This window comes from Ischnura elegans, chromosome 9, assembly GCF_921293095.1.
Source record: "Ischnura elegans chromosome 9, ioIscEleg1.1, whole genome shotgun sequence".
Taxonomy (NCBI): domain Eukaryota; kingdom Metazoa; phylum Arthropoda; class Insecta; order Odonata; family Coenagrionidae; genus Ischnura; species Ischnura elegans.
This window is the reverse complement of record NC_060254.1, coordinates 37,893,380-37,909,434: the sequence shown is the minus strand read 5'-3', so window position 1 is coordinate 37,909,434 and position 16,055 is coordinate 37,893,380. Positions and strand designations below refer to the sequence as shown.

Below are 16,055 nucleotides of genomic sequence, written 5' to 3'. Positions count from 1 at the left end.
AATTCTCAAAATATTTTATGATTGCTGCATTTAATCAAAAGGGTGGTTAAGACTACTATATAATATTTTATTTAACTTCAAGCTATCATGTGGTATTTTTGTTGCGGGAATTTCTCCAACCAAGACGAAAGCGTTAAAAATAATGATAGAAATAGGATTTATGTTCAGGAAATACTCGAAAGATCTCGACATGTTTATCAATTGTCGTTACTGGTTGATGATGATCAATGGTGACTGGTTGTTATCTGAAAAATTCACAATTTTGGCTAGCTGTCATTGGCCATGGACAGTAGACAAACAGAAATTAGGAGATGGAGATGAATTAAAGCTCAGTGAGTGCCAATTCAAGCAGTGAAAGCCAAAATATGTATGATAATCGGAGTTAATTAAATTACTCCTCTGTTTTAGTAAAGGTAGAACGTAGTACATTCCTTGTAGTTCTTCAGAAAAGGAATAATTCTATCCTAGATAAAAGAGAGAGTAGCTTTACCGGCGAGAAAAACTCAGTAGTTCTCGAAGTTTTGGTTCGTACTAAGTTCATTTTACCTATTTCAGAATAGGAATAATTATATCCTAGATAATAGGACAAGAAGCGGGATTTACCGGTGTGGAAAAGTAAGTAGATCTCGAAGTTGCCATGGCTTTGGCTGTGCAGGAATTCCAAGACGGTAAAAAATTATTCCAACCGACCAGCCTCTTCGAGTCTAAATACCTTCTCCTCAAGACTTCTGCGAGTCGGCGGCGACGGTGGTATCCGAGCGTTGCTGGTCCGTCATCTGTTTCTTAGGCCTCCCACCCCCCGCCATCGCCCCTTTCCCTGCGTCTGCAACACCCCTCCACCGTTCCTTGCCTCCACCCAACCGACTCACCTGCGTCCCAGTTCGCCTTGCCGCAAAACGAGGGCGCTTATAAAGACTCGGTCCCGTCGCCGGCGTTCGGACTTTCTAAGTTGGGACCTCGTGGTGCGAGCACCTCCCCAGTTCATAACCATCCGGACCGCCAAGGAAGCAGCAACCCTCCGCCTCTCCCCGCCTGGATGGGAGAGCCCTTAAGTCTCCACGCTCGAGAGGAAGTTTGGAACGTCCACCGGTGTACCTCAGCGTCTTTTATTTTTAAGAAGAATACTTTGTGAAAAGTGAATGAGCCTTAAAAAAGGATTGAAACGTACAACCCTATTCACGTAGTGTCTGCAACGAGTGGTGGATTAGTTTTTCTTCCGGTTCTCTACGACTTTTTCGAGTGTTAATCTGCAAAACGTTTGGCTACATCGTTTGAGTGTGTTCTCGTCGGATTCTTCCGCCTCTGTTGGACTAGCCGCCCTGCGGGACTCGTGTTTGATCCAGACGCACGCTTACTGAGGTGTTTCTTTCTCTCCATTGGTGCTCCACATCGGCTGCAGTTGCCACCCTCGCCTGGGGTGAGTCCCGTCTCTTATGCTTATATCTCGACGCAATATCTCGGAGGAGAGCTTAACGCTCGATAAGTTACAGAGGCGATTGGTTCCAGAGCTTTGTATGAAAATTCTAAAAAATATTGCGTGTTTTATCAAATGAATATGTACCATAGGATATCACTCATTCAATGCATCATCTCTAAGGTTGTTCTTGGATATGTGAGAGTAGATCTCGCCTCAAACGAGCTACAAACGTGTGATTTTTTTTCAAATACAGGGAATGTGGCCATTTCCTATCCCTGCGCCAACTCACAACGCGAGGAATTTATTTTGTAGGGTGTCTAGGGTCCACCGTTTTTGAAGCAGTAATCCTTTGCTTAGGTCAGGATATAGGAACGCTTAACTTGGGTTTTCATTTTCTATTAATTCCGTGGAAACACAGGTGAAGAAGGCGTGTTGTGTGTTCGTATCTTATTACTGTAGGTGTATATTGTGGAAGCAGAAATGCATCATGCAGTCATGCAAAGATGAATGACAAGTTATTACAAATTATCCATGTAGCTTATTTTAGATGACCCGTAAATGCACGAAATTGAATTGAAAAACATATTCAGTCATAATCAGTATGTTTTTTCTCCATATGATCATAATAATGAACAGTGCCTCCCAATGATTCTAGTAGTTGTTCCTTTGATTAGAATATGATAGAATTTACCCCAAATGTAAGCTACAAAATGGTATATCTGCAGCCAACCTTAATTTCGAGGGAATGAGATCCTTTTAATACTTTCTTACTTTTGTGTGCGTGGTAGAATGTTCATGGTGTGGGGTCTGCAGGGCGTTGTCTACAGGGCGTTGTCTACAGCCGCTCAAGTCTCCAGAGTTCAATACTCGCATTCGGTAATTACATTCTCCCTACTATGCGAATTGGGGACTCGTTCTGCGTTTATCTTCTTGAAACATATGTTTACCCAAGCACTGTAACTGAGCATCAGATACACTTTTTTATTGAGCAGAGCTTTCAAAAGTTTTCGCAACAGCTTGTTGATGTTTTCGGTTGTATCCCAGGGTTTTATGGTCGTTACTGGTCACTTTTTCTGAGGTAGGAATTTTATAACTTTGGCACAGTATTTGAGTGAACAATGGACTATGAACTATTACAAATACTCTAAGCTGAAATGTGACTAATTTGTGCAAAAAAAGTGACCAGCAATAGCCACGAGTCGTCAGACAACAACCGACTCAGAACCTGGGGTACACCCGAAAAAGTCTATATGCCTAAAGTGAATCACAAGAAATCTCATTTTTGTAGAATTTTTTGGCCGAACATAATTTCTATAGGTATTAGGAATCAGAATTAATTTGATTACTGGGAAAACGTGTTGAGAAGATTTAACCAGAATTCAGAGAGGTTTAGAAAGTTAGGGAAAATGAAAAATCTAGAAATTATTTATGTCTACAATCCGCGATAGTTGGATGTTAATATCCTAGTACAGATGGAAACCCATCCTATGAGAAAGAGATGAGCGATATATTTTTCTTTAGACGAACTTTATATAGAAAATTAATATCGTTTTATGCGTTAATTTACTAATGTATTGTGTGGAATGAATCTGCTTGCTGAAGGAGATTGTCAAGTGCCCATTGTTGGTTGTTATCAGGCTACCATTAATGCGCCCCTCGAATATTGCGGTCATTGAAGTCTCCGTCCATTGTGCTCCGAGAATTTAGTAATTGAACTTCCAGCCTTCAGTATGATTCTTTGACCAAATATTTCACTGAAACACACCCTTAAGTCTAAGGATCTTGGAACCTAAGAGCGCTTTTTTCATTATAATTCATACCATAAAGAAAGAGAGTTATTTTGCCGAGCGGACATGTAGAGGAATTAGTTTTTCTATTTAACAATGAAAGACTTTAACCCTTTGAGTGCCAACGGATTTTCTAGGTACTATTCTAAAAGTGTCGAGGCATTTTTGCTGATTTTGTAGTAGGTTAGGGAAAAAAGTGCGTCTAAAAACTACTTAAGGTATATATTAAAAACTTAAGTAAATCTTTATTATATGTGGTTTCACCTTTTCAATGTATTATTTGACGAATTATTGGTATTATCAGTTAATTTTTATAATTTAAAGAAAATAGTTAATCTTATAACAAAATGAATATTGACGATTGAATGATTAGTGAATTATCTGCATCTAAGAGTGACATTGCTTTTCGCGAGAAATAAAAGGAGCGCGATAACGCTCCCCAACACTATAAGGGTTAATAAGTGTTTGGCCGTAGTCAAACCTCCTTGGTCGGATGCTGGCTTGTAGACTTCCGTGGCGTTCTGGATTCGTGGATATCTCTATCTTCTGGGTTGCCGCCGCGTTGTTTGTCAGAGACGACCGTTTCTCCGGGATTCCACCAGGCTTCTTCAGGTTGAAGTGGTCTTCTTCTTCGTGTCTCCACTTCAATCTTCGGTCTTCGGGTCGTCACTTCGACCTGAAGACGCCTGTTGGAATCCCGGCGAATCTGTTGTCAACCTCTGACAAACAACGCGGTGAAAACCCGAAAGATGGAGAGATCCTCCCTGCTGGGAATCAAATCACCCTAACGATGCTCGCGTCAACATTTGATACACATTCATAGCTGATGTCCTTAAAACTCCAGGTAAACTCCTTTTGAGTTGGCTTGGGCGGTATCTCGTGGAAGTTGGCTGAGCAATTTTTATAATCATTGGATTGGGCCTTTGGAAGCATTGGGAACGCCCGACTTGCCTTGAACGTGGAAATTTATGTTCGTGGATATTTGCGTCTGTACGGCTTCCGGTGATACTGGATTCCAGATCGCTGCCGGGCCTGTAATTGAATTCAGGCGTTTCCAACCCCTTTCACAAATCCTTCTTCCCCGCTTCAGTTCGTGGCCCGCATTTGAGCCAAGCCCACGACTCAGAGGACACGATTTATCGCTAATTTCATCTTTTTTTCTCTTCGCCGTATTTTCTTCATATTAGCTTACATTTGAAATCAGAGGAATTTTATCCTTCATAAATTGGTTAAAAAAGAGTCACATACGGGTGTATGCCGCGTGTCGTAATGGAGATTGGCCCGACGTTTCACGACCGACTGACTGCTAGTCAATTCTTCAAGGGAATGATGCTGGGATATTGGGAAACGTCGTGGCAATCTCCATTACGACACGCGGCATACACCCGTATGTGACTCTTTTTTAATCACCATGAGCCGCGAAAGCTTAAATCAAGAACTTCATAACTTGAGTTAAACCGAATTAGGCGATACCTAGAGGAAATGAAGAATCTTTATCATGATAAATATAAAACAGTGGTTTTATTTCCACAGATTTTATTTCTTGTCTGACCGAGGTTTCGACAATGTAAAATGTTCTATCTTGATAATGACAGTGTATATTGTGGAAACTTAGGTCAGACAAGAATTAAAATCTGTGGAAATAAAACTTCCTAACCAACTACTTATTTGAGAGCGCCGTGGCGACGTTCAAAACCTAATCCACACGTCGCCGCCTACGTCTTCTGCTAAAAATCAGACCTCTTAATTCCCTGAGTATACTTTGAATAAGGATGCATACTCGTTATTTTATCTCATAATTGCACTTTTTAATTCTTGGAACTTATTATTTTATCGTTAGTGATCAATTCGTGCGTTAGAGGCAACCGGAATATATGCTGCGGTGCACGGCACGGTGCAAAATATGTACACCCATACCCCGGCGCCATCGAATTATGATATCGAAGACTCAGCTTCAAAAGAGGCAAAGAACTGAAAACGTCTTAATAACAAATATAGCATCAGCCTCATGGTGCATCCGTAACTGAGACCTTAGTGAAGACCTCCGCATCATACCGTTTCTGCAAGAACCGAAATCAAACCTTCCCATCTTCTAAAGATCACTTACTCGCACCGAAAAAATAGGAAATCTCTAGAATTCTACGCCCAATCCAATAGCAAGTCACAGAAGCCCAAAATCCGCTTTCCGGCTCAAAAACATCCTTTTCCGTAAAGAATTCACCTGCCATACTCTGGCTTATGATTAATTGCCTGCATTTACTGGCTTAAAATGCACTGGAGACGGCGGAGTAGGCTGGACTTCAATCATGAGACTCCAGTACTTTCAAAACTCCAGGACTTTCAGCCACCTTCAGGAGTTCTGGAGTGTCATCAGGCAGTATCGTCTTATGGTTAGCGCTAACCTTACATCATGAAACCGACTATTAGTTCATTACCCTTCTTCCATTCAATTTTAATCTTCGGTTCCTTTCTATTGAAAGAGTTGTCAATTTGTGGGCACGCGACCCCTTAAGTCATTTGTCCCTTTTAGGACAAGTGGAGAGGAGGTTGAGTGAGGAAAATTAGCGTGAAGATGGACGGGTGGAGATTAACTGAACAAGCGGCGTCCTACTTTGCGCGAGAAGTGGCAACGAGTCAATATTTCAACTTACATTCCGCTGCGCGGTCGAGTGACCATACCAGATCCAGCCTCCGTCCGCGAAAAACCGGCTTCATATGTAGGGAATTAGTTTTGACCTAAGGATAAGCTTATTTTCGTCCAGGACTTCTGTCATTTTGTCTACGTTTGCCAGCGTGTCACGCTTAACTTTGTGGAGTTTATCCTATGCATAGCAAAATTAAAATATATGTTTACTTTCCACTAAAATTAGTAAGATTAAATACCAAAGTTTCTTTATCTTAATGATTAAATTTGTGCGAGAAGTTACCATTGGCTTTAATTATGACATAGCATTTTATATAATAAGATATTATATTTTGTCAATCGTCTTGTGTTAAATTAGATAAATGTGTGAATATATTTTTAGCGCGTACTCACGTTTGTAAAATTAAGTCGGGCAATGAAACTAAGCTGAGAAATATTTTTGTTTTAGTTTTATGAAGTAGCAATTGTCGAATTTAGAATCAATGCAATGTTATCGTGAGTTTTATATGAAGATTAAAGTTCAAAATAAGGTTTTCACTCAAATAGGATTCTAGAAATTATGCCTTGTGTCAAGTTCCTACTCACATAGTTCATCGTAAGCTATGCTACATTTCATTAAGTGATCTGATCTGTGTGAATACTGTATTACTGGAAAGTTTGCGGAATGTAATGCTTATTTTGAATGCATTTTAATCTTTTTTGTAAATCTCACTCAGGAGCCATGCTCGTAAATCCCATCGGTTGGTTTCTGCTACGAAAATGACTCATATTTCCGTATAGATTTCGAGATTACAAGTTAGCGTTAAACTAAGAAGATTCATGACTTTTTTCACACATATGCAATTATCTTGGAATGTTCAAGGCTTTTAGGGTAGGTTCTTCGCATGTATTTTTAATTTGACCTTTTTAAGCTCAATATTTTCCCCGAAGAAAAATTTTCACACTTAAGATGGTGGCAAATATTTGAAAGGGTTAGCAGTATACACCCTGAAAATTTGAGTAAGATGATATAAGTTTTGAAGAAGGACTGAGGCAAGAAAAAAGACGAAAACATTACCTGTTCAGCGGGAGTAATGATTCATCTGATAGAGATGCTTAGATATTTATTATTCTCTTTTTACCCTTACCTGAACTCGAGCAAGGTAAACTAATTTTAATAAGAAATTTAAACTTCCAAACCCTTGCTTCCATTATTACACCCTCTGCACATGGTCCGCTGACTCTTCTTTCCGTGGTAATTCTCCCTTCTTAAAAATCCTCTCAATTTTCATGTAACAGTCAATTATCCTGGAAGTATCTGCTGATGAGACTTGTGTGCCGACTGTAAAAATTCGAGGGCGGTCTGGCCAGATCGGCTGGTCGGCAAACGCCAAAGGCCACGAGCTTATGGAACCCCTCACAACACTCGTATCCTATATTATCGTATCGTATTAGTATCGTATATTTAAATGGATAGGTGGTAAGAAAGTAGTCCAAAATACTAGAAATACTTCACTCTGAAGAGGAAAACAAATATGAGAGCGATATAGAAATCTGCGTCAAGACAATCTTATGATTGTTGTAAGTAAAATTGGGCATTGCAATATTTCCTCTGAGTTCACTCCCACAAATGCACACCGGATTTGTCGATTTCACGGACGGAATATCATGTATATTAACCTGGAAACCTACCAAAAACCCTCAATCTCGCGCATTTAAATCATGTTACCATTGACAGGGTAAACAGTCACAGATTCAGTATCTCTGACATTAGCGTACCCAGTGGGGGGCATCAGGGGGTAGATACCCCCCCCCTAGAAACAAAAGTAAATTTAGTTCATCACGAAATATTAGAACAAGTTTTCTTTGAATCCTTGAAAATTGATATTCATAAAAAACATGTAATTAAGATAAAAATATTTTTTTCCGAGAAAATAATTTTAAAAACTAATAAATTGCAGTTATAATTTTCTTGAAACTTTGGTTTCATAACCTTTTCTGTGCTACAACTTGAACGACCATGGCTTGCCCCCCTCTAGTTTTGATCTTGGGTGCGCCCTTGATCTATGATTACCTAGGACATAGATTCAGTATCCATAGAGGTGCCACATCTCCTATTCTGCACATTTCGCGTATGGTTCGTCTCCTGTTTTTCTTGAGTCTTCTTTCTCGCACCACTTTTCCGCGGAAATACTTCCTTCTTTCGACTCTTCCCCATTCCACTTCTCCATTACTTCCCCTTCCCGCGTCCCACTGGCCTCTTAGCCAACCGCCAAACAAGTCTTTGGCGGACGCAAACCCACTGCCCCCACCACCCCCCCGTCTCTTCTTCGGACTCCCTCCCCCCCCCCCCATCTTTGATACGTCCACATCGCTTGGTACTCGTTTCTTTTTCCGCTTTTTCTCGCCGGAGATCGTCCGCGGCGATTTCTTCATCTTTATCGGCATCGTCATCGCGTGCTTCCGGAGCATTCCGGCCTTGTCTACCTACTCCTTTAAACCACAGTCCACTCGGTCAGCACCGATTCATAAAAAAACGTGGGCGAATGAAAATTTGAGCCCGACCAATTTCTAGTCGCGCATACGGAGTAAGCCGTTGTTGAACAATCACCAGTGGTCACAAAAACGATCATGTATTTGATACAAATCAATTTATCAGACCTTTTTTTTCGTTTAATTGCCATTAAACGCAGAAAATTCTTGTGAACCCATAAAACATAAGCCAATCTCAACCATTGAATAGCGAATAAATAGTTTAAAACTGACAGTCCATAACCGGGAGTAATCCAGTGGCATAGTCAGGGGGGGAGGGTGCCGGGGGGTCCGGACCCCCCCGAAATATAAAACACAAATATTATCCTTCATAAAAGAAAACAAAATATTGAAAAATCATGAATTTAAAAAAATATTTCTTAAACAAATGAAGTTTTTTCGATAATGATAAGTGTTTTAGAATAAGAATAAGTGTTTTAGTTTTAGAATAAGTTTTTTAAATTAGTTTAAAACCCATTACTTAGTACCTTGTTTTTCAAAAATTTCCCCCTCTGGTTTTGGACCCCCCCCCCCCCCCCCGCCCCGAACGGAATTCCTGGCTACGCCACTGGAGTAAACAGCTGATTATTAAAAAATTGTTACAATTAAAATATCAAGTCAGATAAATTTAAATTTTCACCAAAAAGTTTCTTTGAGTACACTGATCAGTACATCATCTTTAAATGATTTAATGTTTGTGCAATGATCTATTAGTTGAGGAAATCTGTGAAGCTTGAGCCCAACCATTTTTTCCACTTCATATACGGAGGAATCCGGTGTTGAACAATGATCGGCTGTCACAAAACCGATCCTGTTTTTAATACCAATGAATTTATTAATCATTATTGCTATTTATTTCCACTAAGCACAGAAAATTCATTCCCTAGAGTCAGATTCAATTAAATAAAATTACCTACCATATGGATCTGTTCCGAAAAAAACACTTAGTTTCGTACAACTTCTTCATTAGAGGAATTAAAAAAAATCATATTGTTTTCCTCATTTCTTATTTATTTTACTATGGTTTCGTCGCATTATCAATATTAAAAACTTAACGTAAAACTCCGTGGTGTATCTAATGCCGGTATGATTGAAACCGCATGTGGAGAAATCAACGCAGAAATAATTTCAAACACTCCTACGTAATTTTATGTGATTGAGTCTAGGATAAGAACTTTCTGTGCTTAGTGGAAATAAATAGTAATTTTGTCTGATAAATTTATTTGAATTAAATGAAGGATCGGTTTTGTGACTGCTGGTGATTGTTCAAAGACGAATTACTTTGTATATGGGTGGTGAAATTGGTTGAGCTCAGATTTCACAGATTCCCTGGATTAATAGATCATTAAACAGGCAATGTATCATTAAAAGATAGGAATTATATTGGACTTGAAGAAAATTCGTGGTAAAAATGAAAATTTATTTGAGTTATTATTTGAAACGTTATAATTATGTGAGAATCAGATAAAGATATTTTCGTTACGCTTGTCCACTCCCAGTTATGTATTCTTAACTATATATTCGCACATTAGTGGTTGAGATTGGCCGATGTTTTATGAGTTCACTGCCATTCTCCAAGGTTAAGAAAAGGACGAAACCTTGAAAGTGTCAGTGAACTGCCGAAAAGACGCTTGTCATAAAACGTTGAGTGCAGATAAAATTTAAAATCAGTTTTATTTAATAATGCATGGGTCATTAAACTTCTTAATGTAGCTTGGGAAAATATTCTTGAAACGTCTTCTTCCATAAAAATTCTTAATGTAAAGTTGCTTCTTGTTTTTTTCCGTAGACATGTTTTGTGTTCGCTTTTTTCCTTTCCCTAAGGGCCTTTAAATTTGCATCGCACATTGCCTGGAAAATTATAGGGTTTTGATACTTCGCAGTAAATCCTCGCCACTCCTCTTTTGTCACGTCTCACATTATTCGGCGTGTTCACCAATATTTCCTGAGGGCTTGGAGCGTCTCAGGTCATTAACGAGGGGATCTTGACCTCTTAAAGTTGCTCGACTACTTCACATATTCCCTCCGACCTGAAACACAGTGGAATCGTTATGTCTACCTTTTTCCAAGTTCCGAACAAATTAGAATATGTGATTTGCAAAATATTTCCAAGGACGTGAACATTTTTGAATCCCTATTACTATCATATTTGTTTAATTGGATAAATATGGTTTTCATTTTAATTTTGTGGAGTTAGGTGCAATGATACAACTGCGAAAGTATCACCCAAATATTTTCACAACCGGAAGACATGTTGACGAAAACAATTGAACAACTGAAATATCTCTATAATGCATTTCATGGTTATGTCAATAGGACAGGTAATATCAATAAAATTAGAGAATGGTGGGATATTTAATTATCAATTTTCATCTGAGCGAAACTCAATAAAATGAGGATTATAAATGAATTACAAAACAATAAATCATTATTAATTATAAATTACATAAAAAGTAAAAAGGAAATACAGTGGAATTTTTTCTTATATTTATAATGAACATCTTGTGTGCGCAAGCATTGGCATAGGAGACGAAATTTTTTTGCGTCGATATGCAATTTTCCAGCAAATGCAATATTTTAATTATTCTCCGTCTATATTACACTTAACAATAGATTCACATGATTTGGAGCTTTCATGAAGATGTCATTACCTTAATTTCTTTGGTACCCCTTTGAGTGAAATTTATTCCAAGAGAACCAATTCAATATTTGGCTTTTAACCGTATGTTAATTTGATTTTTATTTATTATAAATTAACATTGATAAATTTAACTGATAACTTCAGGCTTGACTTTGTGAAACCTCTCCATAGTAGAAATTAAGGAATAAAGCTTTGTAAGGTTCACTATCATATTAATATAATTTTATAAGTGATTTACCTCTTTAACGTACGTTGTAAAAATAGTAACTCGTGAAAATCAATAGCGGGACTATAAATTATTGTTATGATAATGGGACAGCAATTTGCTCTGTTTTACAATTAAAATTTACGAAGAGAGAGATACTTGTAGTTACTATTAATCTGTAGTAAATTTTACAAGTGTTTTACCTACTTTACGGTCGTTTTATTAATACTAATGTGTGAAAATCAAAAGAGGTAGCAGGATTTATGTTATGATAATGTGACAACAAGTCGCTGTGATGTCCCATTAAAATTTACCGGAAAAAATAAAAATAATTCTTTACTAATAATACTTATCTACGAATTCTTTACGGGATTAAAAACCCTGAGATAAGGTGCTCGGAATTACTTTATATTTTTATTTATTCGAAATATTGAAACTATAAATAAATGCGATTATTTTTTTAAATTTGAATAATATGAGATATACTTCGTGTATTGAACGGCCCTGCCTGGCGCTCTATTGGCGAGGAGGGAGGTGGGTATCATCCTCTGCCCATATGCTCCCTTCTATCTTATCTCTCGGAAACCTGTTTCGAACTCAGCCCCTTATAGATAAAGTATCTGCCCTAGAAAACTGAAGATGTCTCCGAGAAGAGGTCTGAAGAGGCGCAGCACTCGAGTCGAGATTCTCGGGAGAATGCCGTGACCCCTCCAACAATAGCTCGCGTCTCTCCTATTTCGTTTTTGGCGGATAAAAGTAAGGCTACCTAAGGGAAACAGGAAGAAAAGAAGGTAGCCGATAGGTTAATTCAACTGAGAGGGACGAAAAAAATGACGCCGTTGATGATGTAATCACCGCTATGGTGGTTCCAGAGTTTTTCTCACCAATGTAACGAGCGCGTAAAACCCTCGTGGACAATGGCAAGAGAGTGAACTTTGCACTCTGCTTGTCCTCTGACACTCTTTAGCTTCTTTCTTTGTAGCTTCGGATCAATAGAGGCCGCCACCTGTCGCTAAGCTACGGCTATTTGACGAAGTATTAAGCTCGGAAAAGTCGAGAGAGATTAAAATTATGAAAGGGCGAACTCATTATCCTAAAGCATTTCACCGCCTATAAATTTACTGGATATTATTAATAACCATAATTTACCTTCTCAGAGTAAAATGGCGTTTGATATCAGAAAGAACCGCTGTCACAGTATCAAATCAATAAATATTGAATGTCAAGTGTTGAATATTTACTATTTCTTTTTCTATCGAGTGAACGTAAGCATTTAAATTATTAGATGTACAAATATTAATTGCTGTAGCCAAACTACAGCTATCTGACGAAGTGTTAGCCGCCAAATAGTCGAATGAGATTAAAATAATGAAAGTACGAAATCATTTCCTAAAATATTCCTTCCTTTGTATATTCAATGGATATTATTAGTAAATATAATTAATTTTCTCATTGTAAATTGTCATTTTACTGCAGAGTGGACTGCTGTCACATTAACGCAATAATTAATATGAGCCCATTCTTTTGTTATTCGCACCATTGATACTATTTCCTGCGATGGTCGTAAAAGAGGATTGCCAAAACTCATATTAAAATATGAAACGAAATTTATTTTAAATATACGGATTCTTTAGTTTGCGGGTGACGTTATAGTAATGATTGTTGATTCAGAGTGCATTGTATTTTTTTCATTTCTTTTCCTATCTAATAAACGTGAAAACAAATGTTATGAATAGTAAAAAAAATATTAGCTGACATACACAAGATTTTCAAGACTGAAGAAGCAATCATTCACGTACACCATCTTCTTTCAACGAAAATCCATTAGAAAACCCGATTCTTCTGGTATTTAATCCAGTATATGTGTCAGCCTAACTGTATCTGCCATGCATTTAGCTAGCCGTGAAAGACTGACCGTAGCAAGTCCCGGTGAAAAGGCGAAACCATGGTAGGATTGTATCAGTTTGGCTTGTAGCTTTTTCATCGTTCACCATACAGGCCTGATGTTGTTCCCAGCATTTTTAACTGAACTTATACCTTAAGAAACTCCTGTTATCCGGTCAGTGTTTTGACGACGATGAAGATCTGAAGAAGACTGTTATATGCTGGTTTCATTTTCAAGCGGCGGACTGCTACGACACAGGATTCCAAAAGGTGGTCCCAAGGTACGACAACTTTCTCAATTCTTGGGGTCTCGTAAAATGTATGATTCATTCACGTTTGTTTGATGACGCTGTCTGTACGCTCGTTGTAGTTTTTGACGAATCGTACAGCTTACCTATGTATTGTATTCAGTTTACGGATTAAATCTTTCTGCACCGGATCCCATATGCTCTCTGCATATTCAAGATGTGGTCGGACGAGTGCAAAATAGCACATTTCTTTTACTTTCTCATTTCGAAAATTTTCCCACAATACACTCGACAAATCGTAACTCCTTCAGGGCTCTGCCACATTTTTTCCTGACATGTGTTCCCCGAATGTATGTGCTTGCGTATATTTATGCGTGCGTGCTTATGTGTATGTGCGTTTATAAATTCCCCGTCTTCCTTCTTGTACTCGGCGTCGGCCACTGCAGTATGTTTGTCCTCGAAGTCGGTCCCTGGCCTCCTCTGTGGGTCGTTGCCCGTCACCTAAGGCATCAGAGAGCGTCCATCTCCCTCTTAAGCACGCCAAGGTCTTCGTGGAATTCGCTCACGTAATTACTCATCAAATTCAGCGCATCTGTCAAGGAGTCGGTGATGCAAAATACTTGCGAATACTCCCGTCCCCCAAGGGGAAAATGATTTTTCATGAGGTCAGTAATTCAGTTCTTGAAAAATAAACCTCAACTATATATGGCGTGCCAAACTTCTTTCAGGTCCGCGCGTCATAAATAGAAGACGGGCAAAATTATATGTTACAGGCTTCGCATGAGAGATAATTTTCAGAGGAGAGTTGTTTCAAACACCTTAGTGTTAAGCGAGATATTAGTATATTTTGCATCATAAAAGCTATGCTATAAAAGTATAGGACTTCTGACTCGCGTCAAATTCCAGTCAAATGCCAAATGCGGTCATTTCCATACCTTATGAACTTTTGAAGATGATAGTAAGAGTATATATATCTAGGGATTCTCCACGAGAAAATGAACGATCAAGGTGGAGTGGTGTATCCACTCTAAGACCCTAGTCTACTGTCTTAATTTTTGAATCTTATTATATTTAGCCGCAAATCATGCTTTCCTCTAATTATCTATAAAAGTAGGAGAGAGGGTGGAAAAATATCGCCCCCGGGTGGGCTCGAACCACCAACCTTTCGATTAACAGCCGAACGCGCTAGCCGATTGCGCCACGGAGGCGTTGACAGGCCGATGGCAATGCATTATTTTATATTAGAGTCGGCATACCAAGTTAGTGAGTATCTCGAGGAATAAAGTTGAGTGCGGCTGGGCTGCTTATGCGTTACTTGTGCCATTTCTTAATCAGTATATTTTGGAAAATACCTGCGAAGCTGTTTAAATTTTATGGCAAATGCCCTTTTCTGAATTTCAAATTTTATCATTCCTTACTACACCATTTTTTTATTTTTATTTTGTCTGTGACCAGTTAAAGTGTAGTATTCATTTAAATTATGATAATACCTATTTCATAAATTTGTCCCTTACTTAATTTTAAGTTTTCCATGTATCCTTTATTCCTACCCCATACTATTACATACCCACATGTAGCATATATAGTGTAGCAGCGGAACACCTGAAACAGCATACTTAAATGAATCGCTAGCTGTAGAAAGGCATACGTCCAAGTTGGACTATTTATCTTTTTTCTTCTTTTAGTTGTTGCTAGGTGCAAGACTCAACGTTTCCCTTTAAAAGGAAACATGATATGGAAACATATGTTAGGTGTTATTAGCATGACATGTTTCCTTTTAGTAGGAAACGTTTAGTCTTGCACCTAGCTACAACTTAAATAAAAAAAGAGAAATCGTCATGATGCCTTTCTGTAATTAGCGATTCACATGTAGTTGAAGGTGTTCCGCTGACAAGTTTAGAAATGTAAAATCATATCAACCAACCAACATCTCATCATCATCACAGGTCATCTATGAAATTTTTGGCATAATACTTCCTTTATTTCAGATCTGGTGGCATTTTCTTATTTACGTGCACATACCTTCCTTTTTAAAACCTTGACATCTTTTACCATGCTAGAAATGTAGTTGTAAATTCCAAAACAGCTCAGGTCATTTCTGCAAAGTTATGGCACGATGCTATTTATCCTGTTCATTTTTTAGCTACCCAAACTGTCGATTCATTTTTTCCCCATGATGAGGTTTGTCACCTATCCGTGCCAAGAAATAAAAATGAAGTAGAACTCTAGAAGCCCCGTATATAAACATTTGTTTCTCGCAAATCCCTACCAACGGGCATTGTGACTTTTAGGAACCATTGGAATTAATTCTTTTCATTATTAAAAAGGCATGCCACTAATGCTAGCCAATTATCTAAAGTGTGGAGCCGGTATTTTCTTTAACTACTGCTACAGAAAGGCTTTGTTACAAATAGGTACATCCTTAACACATTTGCTTCCCCCTGGCAAGTTTCAAGGCCAATTTCTCACTGTGATTCTCACTGGTTTCAAGAATTTCGTACTGACAAAGGATAAAACTTGAGATTTTCCCAAGGTCGCTTTAAGATTTCCCTCGACATCCACGTGAAATCTAGCGAGTTGTGCTCTTAACGACAGTAAAACTGCGTCGCTCTTCGTGGTGGAATCTTAATTCTCCTCAGAATTCTTGTCTCCATTTTCTCACTGTCACAATGGAGCACTTTCTCTTTCGCTGTGGCAATTTGTTACTAATGGGACAGC

General features: G+C 38.4%; 1 protein-coding gene and 1 non-coding gene across 2 annotated transcripts in view; one reads left to right on the top strand and one right to left on the bottom strand.

Annotated features, from left to right (window-relative positions):
• The first annotated feature begins 946 nt into the window (after window positions 1–946).
• LOC124165494 overlaps window positions 947–16,055 on the top strand; it is a 173,640-nt gene continuing 158,531 nt past the window's right edge. The window contains exon 1 of the mRNA XM_046542934.1: window positions 947–1,417. The gene's annotated coding sequence lies outside the window, so the exon portion shown is untranslated. The remainder of the gene's footprint in view (window positions 1,418–16,055) is intronic.
• On the bottom strand, window positions 14,472–14,545 carry Trnan-guu. The gene has a single exon. It is a non-coding gene; the product is annotated as a tRNA-Asn (tRNA).